This window comes from Chelonia mydas, chromosome 4, assembly GCF_015237465.2.
Source record: "Chelonia mydas isolate rCheMyd1 chromosome 4, rCheMyd1.pri.v2, whole genome shotgun sequence".
Taxonomy (NCBI): Eukaryota; Metazoa; Chordata; order Testudines; family Cheloniidae; genus Chelonia; species Chelonia mydas.
In genome coordinates this window covers 139,069,202-139,092,481 of record NC_057852.1, presented here as the reverse complement: position 1 = coordinate 139,092,481, position 23,280 = coordinate 139,069,202, and positions in this window count along the sequence as shown.

The following is a 23,280-nucleotide window of genomic DNA, read 5'->3' as shown; positions in this document are numbered from 1 at the left end:
CTTCAGGATGCAAACTCCCCCTGACACCTAAGTCCTCTCACCCCACCTCTCTGGCCCCATCCTTACCCAAGGCTGGATCAGGATCAGCTGGGAGGGTAGCTAATGGCTCAGGCACGACTGAGCCTCATTCCCCTTAAAGGGCCAGCCAACCTGTGACGCTGGCCCTCATCCCATAGCCTCTGAGCACCTCCAAGTCATTAATGGAGTTGATCCTCGCAAGCCCCCTGGGAGGCAGGGGAGTGCGATTATTTCCATTGTACAGATGGGGAAACTGAGGCACAGACAGACTAAGTGACTGGCTCGCGGTCAAAGAGGGAGCCTGTGGCAGAGCAGGGAATTGACCAGAGCTCTCCTGAGCTTAGCAGTAAAGCCTAAGTCTTCCTCCCCACCCCCCGACCATGTAGCAAGCTAGGGGCTCATGCCCAGATCCACGAAGGTGTTTAGATGCCTAACACCCACTGATTTAGGCACCTAAATATTTTTGAGGGTCTGGCTCAGATACTCTGGTGATGAGCACGGTGTGAGAACCGATGTAGAATCGGTCCTGCCCCTGCTGTGTACCACACGCCTTGTCGGCTGTGATTACGTCCCGTCTCTAGTTGCCGCGACTCATATTTAGCTCTTAAAAGCCTTCCTCAGAGCTATCCGTCTGGCTGGACTCTCCTCTGAACTCCACCCCCACCCTGCACTTCGTCAGTATCCCTCTGGCACCCCAGGGCCCCCAGGTGCACACAGCGGTACGTTGTCTGACAGCATTTCCGCTTGCTTTGCACCTCCTCGCTGGTGGATCTCTGGCCCCAGCAGGGCTGGTTCTCACCAGCGCCAACCAATCCACCCTCCCCAACTTCCCTGGGAGGTTGTGGGTCGTTATCCCCACTTCACAGGTCAGCGCAACCAAAGCACAGACAGGAGAAGTGACTTGCCCAAGGTCACCTACGGTGAAATGCGGTGGCCTGTGCGATGCAGGGGGTCAGGCTACATGATCTAATGGTCCCGTCTGGCCTTAAACTCTCTGAAGCAGAGGCAGGCCATGGCCGAGCCGTGGCCTGAAGCCCAGTCCAGTTCTAATCTAGCCACAAGACCTCCCGTTTCACACACACCGCTCTCCCCGCTTCCATGCCTGCTCTGAAAACGGACCCCGGGCCACTGGAAGTCCCATGGGGAGTTCATTAGGTCAGCGTTCCTACGGACGGCTCCTGGAAGGGTGCCATCTGAATCCGTTCTCGGCATCCACCGTGCATGACCAGTTCGGTTTCCACGGCTGTCCATCACCCAGCCGCTGCGCGCAGGGGGAGTTCATTCTGGGGCCCTGCTGAGCAAGCCCTGTGTCTGCAAAGCATTAATGAGACAGCTAAAGGCAACACGCAAGTGACACTAATTGAGGCTGGGAGGGCTGCCCTGCCATTCGCGCCATGTCACATTTAAAGGCACAGCATCCCAGCTGGAAAAGCCAGGCCGGCATCCAGCAGGCTTGACAGATGAGCACCGATTTCCTATGGATGCCTCAATTAGCTTCTCCCTCCCTCTTTCTGCCTAAACTGCAAACACTAACAGTTCAGTTGCTTAACAGTAACCCAGAGCCTTGCAATTCAACAAGCAAAGGAGCGGTTTGGCACACGGCCTCCAGTAACACTGAGTGATCCCACGGCAGCCCAGCAGGAGGGCTCTGGGTTCACACCTGCGCAACAGATCAGAGCTGTGATGCTTTTCGGGGTTACCCGAGCTGCCTGGGATGAATGGCTGCCACCTGCACACAGCATGACAAAGCCTGATCTGTGGCCACTGGAGGATTGTGTCCAGTTCTGGGCACCACATTTCAGGAAAGATTTGGAAAAATTGGAAAAAGTCCAGAGAAGATCAACAAAAATGATTAACGGTCTAGAAAACAGGACCTAGGAGGGAAGATTGGAAAAATTGGGTTTGTTTAGTCTGGAGAAGAGAAGACTGAGAGGGGACATGATAACAGTGTTCAAGTACATAAAAGGTTGTTACAAGGAGGAGGGAGAGAGAAGTTATTCTTCGTAACCTCTGAGGATAGGACAAGAAGCAATGGGCTTAAATTGCAGCCAGGGCGATTTAGGTTGGACATTAGGAAGAACTTCCTAACTGTCAGGGAGGTGAAGCACTGGAATAAATGGCCCAGGGAGGATGTGGAATCTCCATCATTGGAGATTTTTAAGAGCAGGTTAGACAAACATCTGTCAGGGATGGTCTAGATAATACTTAGTCCTGCCATGAGTGCAGGGGACTGGACTAGGTGATCTCTCCAAGTCCCTTCCAGTCTTATGATTCTATGAAATCCTCTGGATGCATCTTCCCCAGACTGCAACACAGAGCTCGGCTGGGTCGAGGGATGCCAATTGTTCTCCATGTTGACTGAGTCAGCTCTGAGACCCACCTCACCTCAGGTGACAAGTTCCACCTCCACCACTTTTGGAAACCAATATTCTACATGTTACATAATTCTCCAGAGGTTTCCCATACAAATATCGCACAATCACCAGGCCAGCCAGCGAGCTGTTCACTTTTGGGAGAGCCCACACATGGCCTCCTTGGGTGAAATACTGAGACAATAATTGATTACAAATGTAACAGACCTGCCAGGGCATGCATGAGCTCATCTGTGTCACAAGAGCCACAAAGCCAAAAGTGTGTTTCCACTGGGCAGGAGTTATTTAAATTAAGGGCCAATGTGGGCATAAGAACAAATGGCTATAAACTGGCCAACAAATTTAGGCTTGAAATTAGATGAAGGTTTCTAACCATCAGAGGAGTGAAGTTTGGGAACAGCCTTCCAAGGGGAGCAACGGGAACAAAAAACCTAAATGGTTTCAAGACTGAGCTAGAGAAGTTGATGGAGGGGATGGTCTGAGGAGACTGACTACAAGGGCATGTAGCCGATCTGTGACTGGTAGCGGCAAATATCCCCAATGGCTGGTGACAGGACACTAGATGGGGAGGGCTCTGAGTTACTACAGAGGATTCTTTCCCAGGTGTCTGACCGGAGGGTCTTGACCACATGCTCAGGATCTAACTGATTGCCAGATTTGGAGTTGAGAAGGAATTTCCCCCTGCCCTAGACTTTCCGGGGGCGGGGGGGGCGGGAGGTTCATCTTCCTCTGCAGCATGGGGCACAGGTCACTTGCAGGTTTAAACTAGTGTAAATTGCGGATTCTCTGTAACCTGAAGTCTTTAAACCATGATTTGAGGACTTCAGTAACTCAGCCAGAGGTTAGGGGTCTGTTACAAGTGGGGCAGGGGGTGAGGTTCTGTGTCCTTTGATGTGCAGGAGATCAGACCAGATGATCAAGATGGTCCCTTCTGGCCTTGAAGTTTGAGTCACTCACCCCAGATGGTTGGGATGGGACTTAAGTGAGTGTGCCTTAACTTTGGAGGTTTTTCCTTCTATCAGCCTCATCCATGGTCCCATCACATCCCTGCAGCTAACAGGGTAGATTCTACCCCTTTGGTAAATCCAACCAAACGTTACGTTGATTTCAATGGGCTGCCTTGCAGATTATGGGGCGACTCCAGGTGAGTAAGGGAATGAAAATATCTTGGATGACCTGGGCCTTAGTTTCTTAGTTGACCTTAGAGCTTGTCAGGAAATGTTTATTTCCAGGTAAATTTCCAGGAAAGCAAAACACTTTTCATTCTTGGTGAAAATGTTCTTCAAAGTTTTCACTGAAAATGCACAAATGGGATTTTTTTAACCATTTTCAGCCCACACGTTTCCATCTTCTGCTGCTGATAACGCCAAGCTTATTGTATTTTCAACGCAAACTAGAAAAATGTCACCCGAAACAGGCCTTTCCTCCAGCAACCTCCAGTTGAACCAAAAAAGCCGTCTTACAGAAAAGTTTTGAACGCCAAAGCTCTAATGCTGTTTTACCACCAGGGGGAGGATAAGAGGACACAGACTAAGGTTATGTCTACACTTAGGGCCGCGCATAGAGTACCGTTCACGGCACGCCTCCTTTGCAGTGTTGGTGGTGAAGCAGTGCTTAGACCCACAAAGACATGCCTGAACATTAGGATGTATACCCTATTCGGTGCTATTCTCTGTCTACGCTGCTATTTTTATCAGTATAGTGTCCTGCTGCCAGAGCCTTTCGCTGCCGCATATAGCTACGCATACCCTACACACCACCACCAGTGTAGACAAGGCCTGGCCCTAGGAGAAGCTGTCCCACAAACATGGTGGGGCGAACAGGACTCTCTTTAAATTCACAGCTGCGAACTGATCGATTTGCATGTGACTAGAGAGAAATCCTGATCACTCACCAGCCCAGGCACAAAACCAACTCGCCCTTTACCATGATTTAATGAGCAATGTTTTTTTGTTTTTTTAAAGGGAGATTTTATTCACCCGTCAAACCACGTTACCCCCCTGGAGTTTGGCAACGCTGAGCTAGACAGCTCTGTGGTTGTAGCTACGGCTATGGATACAGGCGATTCAACTCCAAACAGTGTGTATAGCTCACACCTGCCTCTCCTCACTACCTCAGGGGCCTGTCTCTTCATTACACTTGCCTAGCTTGTCATGCCACTAACGTCTCCCTCGGCTGAACCAAACGGAGCTGTAACCCAGCTCAACAGGGCGTCGGCAGGTTCCAGGTCATCCCCTTTCATGAGGATCGAAACGATTAATAATTGCCAAGCGGGGTTTTGTATCCACATTTTCCACAGCTCGGAGAGGGTGGATGCAGCTTGGGGGCCGAGGAGCTGGGAAGCTTTGGGTCCACGCTGCAAGGCCAGAAGGTCAGGCTGCCAGGGCAAGCGGCAGACAGGAAATGGTCAGGGCTAGTTTAACTGGGAAGGTAAAGAAACTAGATAGTGATGGGTGGAGACATGCACCACACGCCTGAGGAATGTGCCGAGACGAAGCAGCATCAGGCTGACGGTGGGGGGTGCGGGGTCCCCTCTGGCTGGCGGGAGGAACTGGGGAGATGCCCCACAAGCTGATGGGACAAAGGGAAACTGGTTTCTCCCTCACACGCCCTATGGCTTCTGGGTGAAACTGATTCTGGTGACAGGTGCGAAGTTCTCAGCCTGCTCCACCACTGACCTATGGTCTCCATTTCCCAGTCAAACCTCGGCCTCTGCGCCAAGACTGTTAACAAGGAGGCCAGCTCTAGGAGCAGCAGCCCGCTGATGAAATGCAGCTACCACTGGCGTGGAACCTGGCAGCTCAGAGCAACGCTACATAACATGTTGGTAGTAGGGAGCGAAGAAGAATATCAGGTCCAGAGGGAAATTGGCCGGGACCCCAGGATTCACTCTGTTATTGTGGATCAGGGAGTTCAGGGAGGATCTTGGTTTTACGCCTGAGGGAGCAAGCAGCGCTCCTCGTCTTCGAGAGGGGCGTGGGGTGGCTTTCCAGGCAGCTGAGGTACAAGGGCCCTGTTTCCATCCCCACTCCTGTGTGCTGCAATCAGGCGTTTTCTAAATGCCTTCTGCTTCGAAAGCAGGCCACCGCGCCGCTGCTGGGTTTGCCTAAAGAGATTGTGCCGGATGCTGTTCTGCGCACAGAGCATCACCTGCCCCCGGAGGAATGCCTGGCTCAGGCATTGAGCCTCGTCCTGTCCTTGGGCCTGGCCCACTGGCCCCACGGGAAGTCGAGGGTGCTCAGCAGCCTGGACTGGGCCCTTCGGGGCGGCATAACCCTTTCCCCCTAGGTCCCTCCTCACCCAGGCCCAGTGCTGCTCATCTGGGGTGCCTGGCTGGGCTGGGCCGTGAAGCCTGGAGCCTTTGGTAACGGCCCCTCTGCCAGCAGTGAGCCGTGTCCCCCTGGGCAGGGTGATGCCACCCGCGCCTGTCCAGACACCCAGAGCGAGCGGCCCTGAGTCAGGCTCCCTCCCCAGCTCTGCCATGGGGCTCTGCCTGCGCCAGGGAGGCCAGACAGGTCTCTGTTGCCATTGCCCACATACTGGCTGGGAGACGTGAGATCAGACTGGCACAGCAGGGGCTCGGATCCTCCCGAAGCAGCTGCCCTGCCACCTGCACTGTGGTGACTCGGAGCAGACAGAGGGGCCTTTAGCCTCCCGGAGCAGAGACGAAGCCCCCCACATTGCAATAAACCCACTTCAACCATCCCCTGATGAACGGCCAGTCTGCTTCCCTGGGACTTGCGGGGGGGGGGGAGGGGGGGCGGCAGCAGGGGCACCCACCCAATTCACTGTCCCTTGCTCCCGCACCCAAGCACTCTCCAGCCACATTTGATGGGGGCACAGGACCTGAGCTCTCCACTCCCATCTGAAGAGGGCTTTGGGTGGGGAGCAGAGGAGCTGGGGGGGCAGGGAGATGGGAGGGCAGAGAGGCTGGGACAGAGAGGGGGAAGGAGGCAGAAAAGGCCAGATCAGAGAAGAAAGAAAGAAAGGCAGGCAGGCAGGCAGGCAGCCTGGTACCAGCTCAGGAACAGACAGGAATGACAGAGGACCAGGGCCATGAGGGATCCACCCCCACCCGCAATGTCTGACCCCATCAGGGGGATGGGGAGCGACCGACCCAAACCCCACAGTGTTTCCCTGAACGTTTGCCAGCCTGCGTCTAGCTTGTCCTGCTGAGAGTCTATCTGAGTTGAATTGGAAAGGCAGGAAAGGGCAAAATGTATCCATCCATCTAACCCCGTCCTCCCACCCCGCTTCTCTGTTTCTCCCTTTGGATGGGGTGACCCCTTTTCCCGTCCCCTCCATCCTCGGTGCTGGCGCTAGCCTCAGGCATTTCGGTCAGGGCAGAGCGGCCATGTTTGGCCTCGTTCTGACCCCCTTGGCTGGGGACTTTTTGACATTTTCATAATGTCTTTTTTCAGACATTTTTGGAATCGCAAAATCAGTCGACCTCGGGAAAAGTGTCGCTCTCGACGGATCTGTGTTTTTTTGACAAAAAATCTTTTGCCCCAGCCAGCTCCGGTGAAGATGAATTACCCAGTGCTTGAACCATGCAGCAAGGCTCGGTAAGTGCTGCGATCATGCCCGTGTGTTATCGATCCTCAGGCTTTTCCTGCCATGCATAAAATCTGCTCCTGGCAGAGCCCCTCACTCCTCCTGCCAGCCAGCACACGAAGCAGCTACTTGACTGCTCCAAAGGAACATGCCTGCATCCGTCATCCTGTGCTTCTGGGGAGGGATCCTTGCCAAAAATGCAGCCCAAAGCGGAGAGACCCCAGGGCTACCCATCAAGAATAATGGGATGGGAGAGACTCAGCTGTTCTTATCTTCCCCACCCCTGATTAATTGCTCCCTCCGAGACTTTACATTCCCCCTGGCTACTCTCCCAACTGGTCTCTGGCCCTGGCTGCAAACTGATGTCATCACACCAGTGATTTATTGACTTATCTGCGCATGAGGGGGAAGCCAGCCCCGTGCCCCACGTCCTCCCCGCTCTGCCAGGCAGAGAATTGCTCTCTGTCCTCCTCTGTCTATTTCTGCCACGCCTTGTGCCATCCTTTGCTAAATAAAGGCTGCCCTGGGCTTCACCCCAGCCCGCCGCCCCACGTCACAACACTTGGAGTCAAGGGACGTCTTCCCGTGTGCATGGAGGGGAAATCAGCGCCCGAAGGTGGGAGGGGGCTGCAGAGTGCAAGGGGGGGCAGTATGGATTTGATTTTCACAGGAGGAGGGAGGGAGTGCTAGTGTGTGTGTGTGTGTAAGTGCGCTGATGTCTTGGCAACTCAGTGCTAATGCACTTAGGCACTTCCCTCTCTGACTCAAAAGTCACTGGGCTGACCGTGGTGCCAGCGCTCAGTGACCGTGTGCTGAACCCCGGTGCCAATGCACCTGTGCACCAGCTGGGGGCCAGCGTGAGCCCCCTGCCCACGGGGCCGCTTGTGGACCTTAGCAAGTGCAACAAAAGGAAAAGCTAACAGGGCCGTGCTCTGAGTGTGTGTGAGAGGTCACTTTGGGGCTGCAATGCACACACTTGCACAAACACATGCATATTCACACATGTGTAATCGCAATCTCGCACAAGTATGCCCTCACCTGTGCACACACACTCACATACAGACACACTCACGTGCATGCTCACAAAATCTACTCACGCATGCTCATTCACACAGATGCACATCCACGCCCGTTCACATGCTTACTGGCCCAAGCGCATGCGATCACGTGCACACAAGCACGTACAAATATACACACTCACGTGCCGTCCGAGACACACACAGGATACACACTCACACTCATACACATGCTGGCTGAGACACACACACACGTACAGTACACACATACATAGCTGGTCTCTCTCTCTCACACATACTCCTGTATGTGTTATTAACAGAGGCTTCCTGTCTTCCCAGGGCTGGGTCCTTTTCTCCCAACAGTCACACAAAACACAACCCTTCCAGGGCACCCCTGAGAGGGGATCTTTCATCTCAGCATCGAGCCAGTGAAATTCGCTTCTCTGCAGTAAGGCTGGTTCTAGCAGCATAGACGTGTGTGGGTGTGTGTTAGTTGTCACTCCCACAACATTTCCTACAGTCCTGTCGGCCTCAGGATCAGGACTTTTGGAGGAAGTTCTGGGGTTTATTTAATCAATCGCTGCTTTTGACAATCACTTTTGCCATTCACTCCTCCCCCTTCTTATCTCAGTGGGGGAACTAAGCAACCATACTCACAGGTGTGTGAAACTGATCCCACGGCCCAGCGGGGAGGAATGGTGAAATCTGGGATTGTTGTGAACCTCTGCAAAGTCTAGGAGGGTCCCCCACAACAAGGCTTCCACAATTCACAGCGGGCATTGACCCTAATTATTTACACAAGTGCTGGCAAAGAGCCGGCTTCAGCTCCCCCAATGGCAATTGTGTGCTTCCCATCTAACACACGCACACACAGAAAAAACGTGTGTGCTTCCCATCTAACACATACACAGCCCCCAGCAAACACGTCTCATCTCTAACACGCACACACACACAACAAACGTGTGTACTGTATCTAACACCTATACAGCCCCCACCAAACACGTCTCATCTGTAACACACACACACAGAACACATGTGTGTATCTAACACATACACAGCCCCCAGCAAACACATCTCATCTCTAACACACACACACAGAACACGTGTGTATCTATCTAACACCTATACAGCCCCCAGCAAACAAACACACACACACACAGAACACGTGTGTATCTAACAAATACACAGCCCCCAGCAAACACGTCTCATCTCTAACACACACACACGCCAACAGCAAACGTGTGCATCATATCTAACACGTGCATCGTAACACCCGCCCCACAAATCTGTGCTTTGGATCTCACACGCCACACATGCATACCAAGAGCAAGGGAGGCTGGGCTCGTGGGCAAGGCTCTGGGCTAGGACTCCCTGTCCATCCGCTGACTCCGTGGCTGACCGTGGCCGGCCCTGTCTCCCTGTGCTCAGCTCTCCCTCTGTAGGGGCGGGATGATAATAATCCATCCCAGGGGACACGGTGGATTCTCCGTCACTGGGGTCTCTACATCCAGGCTGGCAGCTCTTTCTGAAAAACACACACTGATTAAACCACCAGTTCTGAGCTTGAGGCAGGACTCCCGGGGTAAAGGTCTATGAGCGCCATCCAGGAGCTCAGACTGGATGATTTAACGGTTCCTTCTAACCTTAACTTGTATTACTCCCACGGGAGTCGTTGTATTACTTCAGACCCAATGCGCACACACTCAGCTGTAAGCGTGGAGACATTTATCTTCACAAATGATCTGGAGGATGGTGTGGATTGCACTCTCAGCAAATTTGTGGATGATACTAAACTAGGAGGAGTGGTAGATACGCTGGAGGGCAGGGATAGGATACAGAGGGACCTAGACAAATTGGAGGATTGGGCCAAAAGAAACCTGATGAGGTTCAACAAGGACAAGTGCAGAGTCCTGCACTTAGGACAGAAGAACCCAATGCACAGCTACAGACTAGGGACCGAATGGCTAGGCAGCAGTTCTGCAGAAAAGGACCTAGGGGTGACAGTGGACGAGAAGCTGGATATGAGTCAACAGTGTGCCCTTGTTGCCAAGAAGGCCAATGGCATTTTGGGCTGTATAAGTAGGGGCATAGCCAGCAGATCGAGGGACATGATCGTTCCCCTCTATTCGACATTGGTGAGGCCTCATCTGGAGTACTGTGTCCAGTTTTGGGCCCCGCACTACAAGAAGGATGTGGATAAATTGGAGAGAGTCCAGCGAAGGGCAACAAAAATGATTAGGCGACTGGAACACATGAGTTACGAGGAGAGGCTGAGGGAACTGGGATTGTTTAGTCTGCAGAAGAGAAGAATGAGGGGGGATTTGATAGCTGCTTTCAACTACCTGAGAGGTGGTTCCAAAGAGGATGGTTCTAGACTATTCTCAGTGGTAGAAGAGGACAGGACAAGGAGTAATGGTCTCAGGTTGCAGTGGGGGAAGTTTAGGTTGGATATTAGGAAAAACTTTTTCACTAGGAGGATGGTGAAACACTGGAATGCATTACCTAGGGAGGTGGTAGAATCTCCTTCCTTGGAAGTTTTTAAGGTCAGGCTTGACAAATCCCTGGCTGGGATGATTTAGTTGGGGTTGGTCCTGCTTTGAGCAGGGGGTTGGACTAGATGACCTCCTGAGGTCCCTTCCAACCCTGATATTCTATATTCTATGATTCTAGGAGGGCTGATTTAAGCTACAGTGCAGCAAAACACATATGCGTGTGCTCGACCCTAAGCCAGGGAGCCGGGCCATTGCAGCCATGGGTTCGGGGCCTCGCTGGATCAGGGCCTTTGCCAACAAACGAATTCAAAACAGCCCATTTGATAATTGTTCTATGTCAGTGAACGCTCACAGCCAGGCAGAGTTCAGTCCAGGACAAGGTTTAAAGAAGCCCCCGGCTCTGCCATGTGGATAAAGGCTAGTGAAGGAAGCCGGGATCTCGCTGGCCCACATGATCCCAAAGCTGGGGAGCAGTTCCGACCTGGGGGTCTGGTTCAACCCACTGCAATCATGGGGCAGCTGCCAATTTCCCATTGGAATGTCATTTCGCACTTCCACCCTTCCCCCAAAATACAGAGCCAGGGTCCTTCCTCTGTAAAGATCAGGGGCGGTGCTCTTTTGGGGCCCAATCCTGCCTCCCCTCGATTGTCAAGCAGTGCCTCTCTGTGGGCCGCATCCTGGCACCCTGACTCACACCGAGTAGTATCTTACTCCTCGAGGAATCAATCAGTGGGACTCTGAGGAGCAAGTGACCACGCAGCGCCAGGAGAGGGTAGCACGGTGGGACACTTCATCAGTAATTGTCCTTACGATTTCCACACAAAACACAGAAGCAGCTTTGGCACCTGCTTCAACGAGCTTAAATAAGGGGCCCGCCAAATCTAAACAGCTCACCCCAAGCCAGGCCCCTCACTCACTAGGGCACTGGAGCAGACAGCAGCTAGCCAGTTAGGGGCTCTGGGAATCACCCCAGTCCCCCCCAGAACAATGCTGGCATCCCAGCTGCTGGGTTTCCCAGGACCACGTCGCCTTGTGTCCATGACGGCTGTGACTCGCTTGGCCACGGGGCCGATACGAAGTGCCAGTCATGGCACCACGCAACCTGATTGCTTAAGAAAATCTGGGTGTCGGGGGCTAACGAGGGACACTCCACGGCCAAGGTTTCCTTCTCCCTCACCCACTTCTTCCAACAGCGCGGGAGGGTCAAGCCAGGGCCCCCTGGAGATCTGCACTGCAGTAATATACGGGACCCCCCCACACACAGTGCTTCCTCTGGATCTGATCCCCATTGCATGCCGCAGCCCGATGCCTCTACAGCCTCAGGCTGGATTCACTGGGGGCTGCACCACGTGGGAGGCTCCAAGCAGCAAAGGCCAGTTTGCAGAGCAGCAGGGATCTAGCCCTCACTCCCTGCATTGTAGTGAGCTAGATTATCCCCAGTTCAGCACCTGCAGCCGCAGCCTCCCGTACGTCATCACTGAAAGCATGCCAGGGTTACAACAAGGGCCTGGCCAGAAATTGGACATCCCAGCCCGGGGGAAAATCCACATTTTTGTAAAAGAAATTTCATCTTGACACAGGACGAACCATCCAACACGCCACGGTTCGCACCAGAAAATCTCCACTCGGGGTGAACCCAAATGGAACTTTGTAGCTGCCTGCCCCCGGCTCTTGTCAATTTCACGTGCTGCCAGCCCCCGCTGGCATAGCCCCTGCAGCTGGGGGGAGAATCAGAGGGGAGTGCCCAGGCTACCTGTATCTCCAGCTCCAGAACTGGGGGTGGACTGAGAGCCAGGGAGGCAGACAGGCAAGGCACTCAGCCTCAGCAGCCCCCCTGGGGAAGGTGTATCCCATGAAACTGACAAGATCCTGCCAGGCAGGCAGCCGGGGAGCCGTCATTTCGGTTTTCCCTTCGGAAAAAATCCAAAATTTGGGGCAAAACTGTCATTTTCTCCAGGGAAATGTCCATTTTGCAAAAGGCGTTTTTCTTTGGAAAATCATTGCGCTGAAAAATTCCCAACTAGTTCTGCATAGGAGGCTGCACATTGAAGCACAAGCCCAAGGGCAGTGCAGAGAAAGTGTCCCCTTCTGCTCCCCCGTCTAGTCCAGGGGAGATGTAGTTTGTGGTTGCTTCACAGCAGCAAACAAATGACTTCACCTCTGCACGAGCCAGTTCACCAAGGCCCCGTCCATTTCCCTACCCCTTTCCGCTCACTCACCTGCTCCAAGGGGGGAGTAACAAACAAGCAGTAACCACTTACCAATCTGTGCCCAGAACCCAGGCCAAAGCAGCCCAAACAGGAGCACTGGAAGCTGGGGAGGGGGAGTTTCTTCACCTTCTTATGTCCCAGTGCAGCTGAAGGAACAATTAAGCCCTTAAAGGGAAAGAGCTAAAAATCATTTTAAAACCAGGAAAGTCTAAAGGGTTACATGTTATATACATGCAAGATTCAGATGTGTTCAGACACATGGATGTGCAAGGTTGAAATCTGAAAATCTGCAGCTAGCAAGGGCTAATATTAGAACCGGTTGGCACGTTTTGAACAGAAAGCTTTGTGCTCTAAAAAGGCCTTCCCCCCACCCTGCCCCACCCCGCCAGCATGATGTTTTCTGCAAAAAAATATTGTCAATGTTAGGAACTTTTCCATTTTTTTTGCAAAACAATTTAATCAACATTTTAGTCAAAGCCATTATTGAAATTTCTACTTTGCTGAAAAGGGAAAAGGGAAAGGTCCCACCTAGGGTTTGAAAGGTGGATAAAATGTCTCGGTGAAAAAGTTGCAAAACGTGAACGAAACAAAAACGTTGACGCTTTGTAGTGGGACGTTTTCCCCCTGGTTTTCGTTACCGTTGCTGCTCAATGCGAAGAAGAAGCGAGACTGTTAAAAATTATTTTTAAAGACTCCAAAGAGGCTGAAGGGCTGAATATATAATAAGAAGCTGGCAAGGTTTACACACATATTTGAACTGAGATTAGGGACACGTATAGTAATAAAATGAAAGAAGTTAACATGAAAAGTGTCATCAGCAAATGCAAATGTTAATTAGAAACAAAACCAGGCAAAAGTCAAATATTTTTTAAAATAGAGAAATAAAGGCAAGGGTTACAATTATCTGGCAAACAAATAGGGTAGGGTTACACACACAAAGTAATAATAATCTTGCACGCAGACATGTAGGTAAGGGACTTTAATCTCCACTTATGACCATGCAAAACTTTAACATGTGAATAGCCCCGTCGACTTGCAGAAAGAGCAGGTCAGGAGATTATTTTGACCCTGCAAAAAAAATGTTGATGAGGAAAATAAAACCTGGTTTGTTTTATTTGAAATTTTTCTTCTAAAGTTTCCAGGTTTTCAGCAAAACCCCCCACTTTTGCAGGGGAGGGTTGGTCATGGGTTTTAGGGGAGTTGTTTTCTCAACAGAAACCTGAGAAATTTCATCGAAGCTGGGCGTTTCCTGTGGGAAGGTCTGTTTTGACAACAGTGTAAATGGTCATCAACCAGGAGCAAGCAGTTCTACATGCCGAGGTAAAGTTAAACACGTGTGTGTTTGTAGGGGCGGGGCTGAATTCACACACAGGCTGTGTTTATTCTGCAATCACAGGGTGCGATGCCAGCTTGCACAGACATCCCAGAGCTCGCTCACATACATCAGCAGTAAAGCTGCGTCCGGGCTTATTTCCGCACGGGCTGTCCGAGCCCGCCTGGAGCCCTGGGTGATTAATCAGGTGGCTAGCCTGCACTGAAGCCCAAGGTGTCCTAACTTCACTGCTACTGGAACCTGAGCTAGTTAGATGAAAGCTAGCTCGGTATGTCTGCAGACATCTCCGTGGTGAGTAGCCCCGTTGCAATCAATGGGACCAACTCATGAGCGTGAGGATTAGCGCGATCCAGCTTTAGCCTGGACGCGGTATCCTGGTTCCCCCGCCCTGCATCTGTCCTGGCCTTTCGGGCCTCAGCCCTGCAATCAGCTGGCCTGTGCCGAACCCATCTCTCCTTCGAACCCACCTCTGCCGTGTTGTCGACAAAGCACTAGGCGGTGGGTCGGCAGCTGGTGCGCCCTTCTCATTGTTACCTTGTTGCCCCTGACAGTGCGTTGCATCCATCTGTTATCTTTTGTCTCCTGGTTAGACTGTGAGCTCTCGGGCAGGGCTGTTGTTTGATTGCCTGTGAGTGCCAACCCTAGTGCAATGGGGCCCCGATCCCTGGGCACTACTGCTGTACAAACAGCACGACTCCAGCTCTGCCTGTAGGCAAGAGATGTGCTGACCGGACAGGGCACCAGTGTGCCCATGTCTAAAACAGGGATAATGGTGCTGATGTATCTTTGGATGGTGCTTTGAGATCCTCCAGATAATGCAATAGGATTAGGGTGACCAGACAGCAAGTGTGAACAATTGGGACAGAGGGTGGGGGGTAATAGGAGCCTATATAAGAAAAAGACCCAAAAATCGGGACTGGCCCTATAAAATCGGGACATCTGGTCACCCTAAATAGGATGGCGGCGTGGTGGGTTTTTTATCCTGATGGCGCCCCATGATTATGCATGGCTGATATGGAACCTGTATCCCTGGGATAGGCAGTTTTCCCTTCCTCATCAGGTCGTTTGCAGGAGTGAATATTGTGCCATTTAGCCGTCTGAGCGAGGGGCTCTGTCTTTGAGTATGCAGTGTAGTTACAGCTGTGGCAGTGCCAGGATATTCGAGAGACAAGGTGGGGGAGGAAATAGCTGTTATTGGACCAACTTGTGGTGGTGAGAGAGATGAGCTTTGGAGCCACACGGAGCTCTTCCTCAGCTCTGGCGATGGTACTCCCAGCGTCCCGGCAAATGCAAGGTGGGACAGATGATTTAGTATAAGTAGTTAGCACATAGTGTAATGAATTGTGGTTTATTACAACAATCTGTAACTCACTAACCCCCTCTTCTTGTCCTGTGACTGCCGAGGTGTTCACAGGCCCCTCTCCCTTGAACGGTTCCTTACAATATGTGCTCACCACATATGCTAAACCATCAGTCCCACCTTGCATTTTGCTGTGACATGCTTAGTACCTGCCCCAGAGCAGACGAAGAGCTCTGTGTGGCTCGAAAGCTTGTCTCTCTCACCAGCAGACGTTAGTCCAGGAAAAGATATTACCTCGCCCCCCTTGCCTCTCTTTCACTTCGGTTTCCAACCGAAGGCAGTAAATCCCAGGGAAGGTTGGCCCACACCCACCCACGCATCTCTGGCTCCAGGGAATGTCACACGTGATGTTCCCAGGCTTTCCCTTGGGGTGATGACAGTCATCTCACAGACATTTCCTAGGTGGCAGCCCTTCTGGAGACTGATCCCAGGCAATGTTCCCACTAATTTTTGACAGGCCGTGTGCGCAAAAAATTTCTTCTGTGCACATTTTTGTGCGGGCAATGTTTCACTGTGTGCGCGGGGTTTCGGATATGTGTGCGTGCGCACACACGCACAGCTTAGAGGGAACAGTGGTCCCAGGATTCAGGGTGCAACCAGGCCGCTGCACCTCTTAAAGGGTTTGTGCTCTTCCACGGGGACAAAGGAGTCCCCATAAAGGAACAAAATACTCCACTGGGGGCCAGGTTCCCTGCAGCTTCTTGCACAGATGGAGGAAACAGCTCACCAGGCCCCTGCTGCGTTGCTGAAGCCCAAAGCTTAGTCTCAGAGCCCACAGGAGCACTTTAACCCCTTCCTGCCTGGTGGCGGGCTCTGCCCCGGCCCTTCTCCATTCAGTGCACTGCTCTCGGTCCCATGGGAGACACTGGATTTTTCAGGGTGGGTCTGCTCTCTCTCTCTCAATCTGTGAAGTGGATTGATTTAGTGCAGCTGTCAGGCACCATCTTGACAGCTCTGAGACGAATGGCCTTGATTTCGCCACAGCGCATGCCCAATGGCCTGAACCCTGGCCTAGAGGGATTACCACTAGTCACCAAATAGGAGTTCACCCTTGGTGACCCATTCATGCCTTGCCCTCTCTGCTGCCCGTGCCAATAAGTGACAGTTGTGAGGGTGGTTTCTGGTGATATGGACACACATGCTGAAATCCTGGCTCCATCGCAGTCAGTGGTAAAACTCCCATGGCCCATAGGAAATGGACTGGTACCCACGTGACTCAGAAGAACATAAGAATGGCCAGACTGGGTCAGACCAATGGTCCATTAGCCCAGTACCTTGACTTCTGACAGTGGCTAGTGCCAGATTCTTCAGACGGAATTAACAGAACAGGGCAATCATTGAGTGATCCATCCCCTGTCATCCAGTTCCAGTTTCCAGCATTCGGAGGTTTAGAGACAGCCAGAGCATAGGGTTGCATCCCTGATCACCTTGGCTAATAGCCATTGATGGACCTATCGTCCATGAACTTATCTAGTTCTTTTTTGAACCCAGTTATGCTTTTGGCCTTCACAACTTCCTCTGGCAAGGAGTTCCACAGGTTGACAGTTGTGTAAAGAAATATTTCCTTTTTTTTTTTTTTTTTGGTTATAAACCTGCTGCCTATTGATGTCATTGGGTGACCCCTGGTTCTTGTGTTATGTGAAGGGGTAAATTACACTTCCATATTCTCCACACCAGGAATGATTTTATAGCCCTCTAGCATCTACCCCCTTAGTTGCCTCTTTTCCAAGCTGAACAGTCCCAGTCTTTGTATGGAAGCTGGGCCAGATCCTTCATCATTTTTGTTGCCCTTCTCTGAACCTTTTCCAATTCTAATACATCTTTTTGAGATGGGACAACCAGATCTGCAAACAGTAGTCAAGATGTGGGCGTACCATGGATTTATATAGTGGCATTATGATATTTTCTGTCTTATTCTCTATCCCTCTCCTAATGGCTCCTAACATTCTGTTCGCTTTTTTGACTGCCACTGCGCACTGAGCAGATGTTTCCAGAGCACTGTCCATGAAGATGCCAAGATCTCTCTCTTGAGTGGTAACAGCTAAGTTAGACCCCATCATTTTGTATACATAGTTGGGATTATGTTTTCACTTCACATATAAGGAAATTTTCAACTCCTTGTAAATATATTGCTCTCTCTGAATCAGTGTCTTTCCATCCACGGGGCCAGTGTTCTCAGGCACACCAGGAGTAAATCCAGAGTCACCCCAGTGGAGTTAATGGAAATATCAGCAGTTGAGGCTGGAAAGTGGCCTACAGATGATTCACCTCACTCATATCAAGGAACTCCTTCAGGAGTAGCTACTGCAACAAACACATGGTCTAAAATCCTGGCCCTGCTGAAGTCAATAATAGCAAAATTCCCCTTGGCTTCTGTGGCACCAGACTTCACCCTATAGGCGTGAAGAATAGTTGGATCATAATTGTTCAGCTCTAGTAATCCACTCTTTTCTTCATCCCAAAATAAGGTGTTGGCAGGGTGGTCCAGTGGGTAGGGCACTCGTTTGGGCATTCTGAGAGCGGGGTTCTAATCCTGTTTCTACCACTTATCTGCTGTATGACCTGGGTGAGTCATACTTGGCCTCTGCTTCTCCATTCATGACCTAGGGAGAATAATGAAAGCACCTTTGTACGTGAGATTGTTGGCTCTCCAAGGAAGGAGCGGTGTCTGCTCCTGCATTCACGCAGGCAGGCCCCAATCCTGACAGATCCTAGACAGATGGAAAGGAGGATGTGTGATTGTTGTTACTGAAGCTGGGTGAAGGGTTCCCAGTGACTGATATATTCAAACACAGCAGGGGTTTTATGCTGCCGCCACAGATATCATCAAGAGCCGTTGCATGTGCAGACAAATTTCACCCTATGGATTGTACAGATGCTAGTCTCTGAGAGTGTCCTTTGACTGGTCACCTAAGTGAGTGGTGTTGGTTCTCTCCTGATTGAATGACATCAGACCTTCGTGGCCATTCTTACGTGTCCGGTTAATCTATTATTGCACCAATAAAGTCAGTGGGAGTTTTGCATTTGGGGCCAGGGGCATGTGCATGTTTGAAAGAGCTTTTCAGAAATGCTAGGTGAGCACTCCCGAGAGAGACCTCAGGGGATCATTCATTCCCTAGTCTCCAAGGAGATTTCGCTTTCTGCCAGTCTTCTTGAGAAAAACCTGTGTTCCCTCAAATATTCACCAAAAAAAGAGGGCTCAAATATTGAAGAAAAAAATCAGCAGGATTTAGGCACAAAAACCTGACCAAAGCTTTGATTTTGGCTGTATGGGCCCAAGTCAATCCACCCATCCGTCCATTCAACCATCCATTGTTTTCTATTCATCCATCCAACAAACCAACCAAAGTTCCATTTATCTCACTGTGCAGCAGCCGTCAAAAAAGCGAATAGAATGTTGGGAATCATTAGGAAAGGGATAGAGAATAAGACAGAAAATATCATCTTGCCCCTATATAAATCCATAGTATGCCCCACCTTGAATATTACAGGTAGATCTGGTCGCCCCATCTCAAAAAAGACATATTGGAATTGGAAAAGGTTCAGAAAAGGGCAACAAAAATGATTAGGGGTATGGAACGGCTGCTGTATGAGAAGAGATTAATAAGACTGGGACTTTTCACCTTGGAAAAGAGATGACTAAGGAGGGATATGATTGAGGTCTATAAAATCATGACTGGTGTGGAGAAAGTAAATAAGGAAGTGTTATTTACTCCTTCTCATAACACAGGAACGAGGGGGTCACCAAATGAAATGAATAGGCAGCAGGTTTAAAACACACAAAAGGAAGTATTTCTTCACACAACGCACAGTCAACCTGTGGAACTCCTTGCCAGAGGCTGTTGTGAAGGCCAAGGCTATAACAGGGCTCAAAAAAGAACTAGATAAATTCATGGAGGATAGGTCCATCAATGGCTATTAGCTAGGATGGGCAGGGATGGTGTCCCTAGCCTCTGTTTGCCAGAAGCTGGGAACAGGCGACAGGGGATGCATCACTTGATGATTACCAGTTCTGTTCATTCCCTCTGGGGCACCTGGCATTGGCCACTGGTGGAAGACAGGATAACGGGCTAGATGGAACTTTGGTCTGACCTGCTTTGGCCATTCTCATATATTCTCATCCATACATCCATCCACTGTTTTCTATCCATCCATCCAACCAACCAACCAACCGTCCACTGTTTCATATCAAGCCAGCCAGCCAACCTTCCATCTGTCTCCATCCATCCATCCATGCATGCATTGTTTTCTATCCATGCTTGCATCCATCCAACCAACCAACCTCCCATCCATCCAGGCACTTACCACCAAGAACAGGCTTAGGAGTTTTTTCACTTTTTTCTAACTGAATCTGTGAGAATGAGGATGCTATTGTGGAAAAGCCTTGAATCAAGAGGTGGGATGGCTCTGATCCTTAGACTTGATCGTCCTCCTGAAACGTCTGAGCTGCAAAGAACTGTCTCACTGACGTTCCGAAACTCTGAGCTGATATGTCTGCTCAGGGCTGCCAACCGTTGCCCTGAACTCATTGAAGTAGCTAGAGTGAGACTGTAAGCGCCCACCCCATCCTACGGCAGGGACTCTCCTAGAACAGAGAGGCCTTTCTCAGGGGGCTCTCCCAGTGAGTTGCAGTTTAAATAAACAAATCCATCAGTAAACTCCTCTCTCATTGCACCAAATGACTGCCTGACAGGAGGGCTAAATCCAACGAGGGTGGACCGCATGGACTTCAGGGATGAATTTGATCAATCATATGAGTGAGGCACCTTCTGTGCAACTTCACAAAATGTGGAAGGTTCAGTCTAAGCAGCAACCTGTCTGCCTTGTGCTAAAACATAGGCTCGCTGCCCCAGGAAGCCAATGAAGGAGGCAGAGAATGGTTGCACTCAATTTTGCAGTGACAGAGCAATCTGGCTGCAGCGCTCTGGATGCTCAGTGTTGTGGATCTGAGACAATGGTAGAAAAGGGAATTGAAACCATGCTGAGAAGTGAATAAAGATTTCAGGAGGGGCAGGGTGACGACGGAGAATTTCATGGGTGAGGTGGTGGCGGAGGAGGGGACACTTAGATGTGGAAGTGATAACAGGAGACTGAAAGTTCAGAAGCCAAGAATGGCTCCAAGATTTCTGGCTTTGCAAGTCAAATCAGAGAGGCAGGGAGGCTGGAAAACAGGGGATCAGAGAGCAAGTAAAGTGAGCTTCAGTGGGTCAGAGCAGATGGAAAGAGACCAGAGGGAGAGTCAAGGGAGACACTGAGCTGGCTGTCACCTATGTGACTGCAGGAAGGAAGATACATGGAGAAGAAAAGAAGGTCAGGGATGGAGCTCTGAGGTGTCCGCAGTAGGAGAGACAAGGGGAAGATAAAAATCTTCCACCAAGAACAGACCTAGTAGTATATTTCACTATTTCAAGCTATGACAGCCTTCTCTGCAGCTCCAGCCACTGGGAACAGACTGACTCCCTTGTTCATTTCAAATCTCAGCTGAAAACATATTTTCCCTGCCCTTGATTTCTCTTCCCCTCTGCTGGTATTTCAGTCCACAAAGGGACCTGAGATACAGCCTGTGTGAATGATGCTCTAAAAAGAAAGCAGTACTGGATTGTAGTCCTTGTTAAGCCCTTTCCATGTGGGGCTGGCCCCTCCAGCCTCTGGACAGCTCTGTTCTTCTTTCCCATTGGAAACACAGGTAGGAGGATGCCTGCAGATGAAAGGGAAGCTAGAGAGAGGATTTAAACAAACATTTCATGCACAATGAGTTTCCCGTGTCTTTGGAATAAAGCTGCAGCCTTTCGTTCTCGGCCCGGAGGCAGTGGCATGTTCTAAGACATTGCTGCTCCATCACAGGAGTCTCTCTGCCGACAGGAATTGCCTTCATTATCCCAAATGGCTTCTTATGCCTGTTTAGCTTTGCTGATTTGCGGAGCGGCTGCACCTAGTGGTTAGAGCAGGGCACTGGGAGTCAGGAATCCTGGGTTCCAATTCCAGCCCTGCCATTTACCTACTCTGGACCTCTGTGCAGAAGGTCTACGCCCGGTGCACCGTGTATGCCAAGTGTGATTTAAAGACCATGTGCCGGCACTCTGTGACCTCAGGCAAGTCTGTAACCTTGCGGGGTGTCAGTTTACCCCTCCTGCCAATGGGGTTACAAGTGTCTTGAACTTCACTGCTCCCTTCAGCAGCACACCAGGGATACTAGAGTGATAGTTGGAATAGATCTCAGTTCCTGCTTCAAAAGACAGGTCCCCTATTACTTGAGCTAGTGGAGAACCACCACTGGCAGTACAGCACCTATGACACACAGTTAAGACATTCTGAGGCCATCCAGCAGAGGGCAGTGTTAACATGCAACTCAGCCAGTTCATTACAATATTTACCTACCTCACGGGGGTGTTATCATACATGAGCTTAGGCCCTGATTTAGGAGAGCATTTAAGTGTGTGCTTAAGTCTCAGTGAATTCAAGTGCCATAAGCGCAGGTTTAAGTGCTGTCCTGAACAGAGATGCTGGTTGCTGTCATGAATCAGGGACTCCGTTTGCCAAGTGCTTGGAGATCCTCAGCTGGCAGCCACAAGAGCAGCACAAAATCTCTTGAAGCACGGATTTTTATGGGCAATGGGGGAGATGGATCAGGAAGTCCAAGCCACAGTCTTGCATTGTGGGATTTGCTAAGCACCAAAGAGAACAAAGCAAAATACCAAGACTAGAAAAGGGGTTGTGGGGGGGGATATCAACAGAGAAATCAGCACAAAGAGTGGGTTTAATCGGTTTAGTGGGTGAAAGCAAGCAAACCTGTTTGCTCAGGAGGTTCAAGGCAAGTCACTTTCCCTCACAGTGCGCCAAATCGGTAATGAAGTGATGGGGAAATCAAAGCCAAGTGTGAACTTCTCTAGAACAACAGCACATTTCCATCTAAAGGTCTCCCCCGCCAATAATTCCCCCCTCCCTGATTCAGCCCAACAAGGCTGAAAAGTTTTTCTCTGTGTCTCACTGGGGACTTGGCTTCTAGCATTCGCACTCCTGGAGAACCCAAGTATGAGTAATGTGGCAATTCCATCAGAGAAAGGCTAACACGGTCATGCTTTCCCTTCCCCCCACCCCCCTTTTCCATTCAAGATCTTTATGTATTTGATGGATCTTTTTCCTCTTCTTCTTCTTGTTGAATTCCCCTCGCGCTCAAGTTAAGCCCAGTGCTGGGATTTCAGGAAATGTTCGTCGCATGCCACAGAAAGCATGTCGTGCTCTGGCCCAAGGGGCAGTTTGTAGGGTTATGAGGGGTAGAGTAGGGTTTTGCCTTATGCAAATGTGTGTGTGTGTGTGTGTGTGTGTGTGTGTGTGTTCGCACATCCATCCGTCCGTGCATCCTCTGCTGGCTGGAATCAGAACTTCACAACTGTGCATCAGAGGCCTGTACAGTCAGCCGCCCAGGGACTGGATTGATTTCAGAGCCGCAGGGTCTCACTCCTACCCCAGCTGTTTCTGTAAAGTTCCCAGTGGCTCTGGTGAACAGCATCACAACAACCATGACGCGCTAAGAGACCACAGATTTGTTACATTATTTAGGAGCCCAAAATGGCCCAAGCTTTGAATCCAGAGTCGAACTTCCCCAACATTTGGGGTCCTTTGTGTCTGGGGTTCTGGCTTGGGTCCGGTTCTAAATGCAATCAAATTAACCGTCAAATGAGTCTCTGAAGCCTGCTATGGCCCTTAACGTGCAAAGATAACGATCCCCAAAGGCAATAAAACACCCCGTGTACCTCACACCACATCCAGTATGTGTGCGCACGCATACATACCACCATACACCACACACACACGCACACGCACGCACACACACACACACCATGTACCACACACCACATCCATCACACATACCACCACATACACACACAGACCATGTACCACACACCACATCCATCACACATACC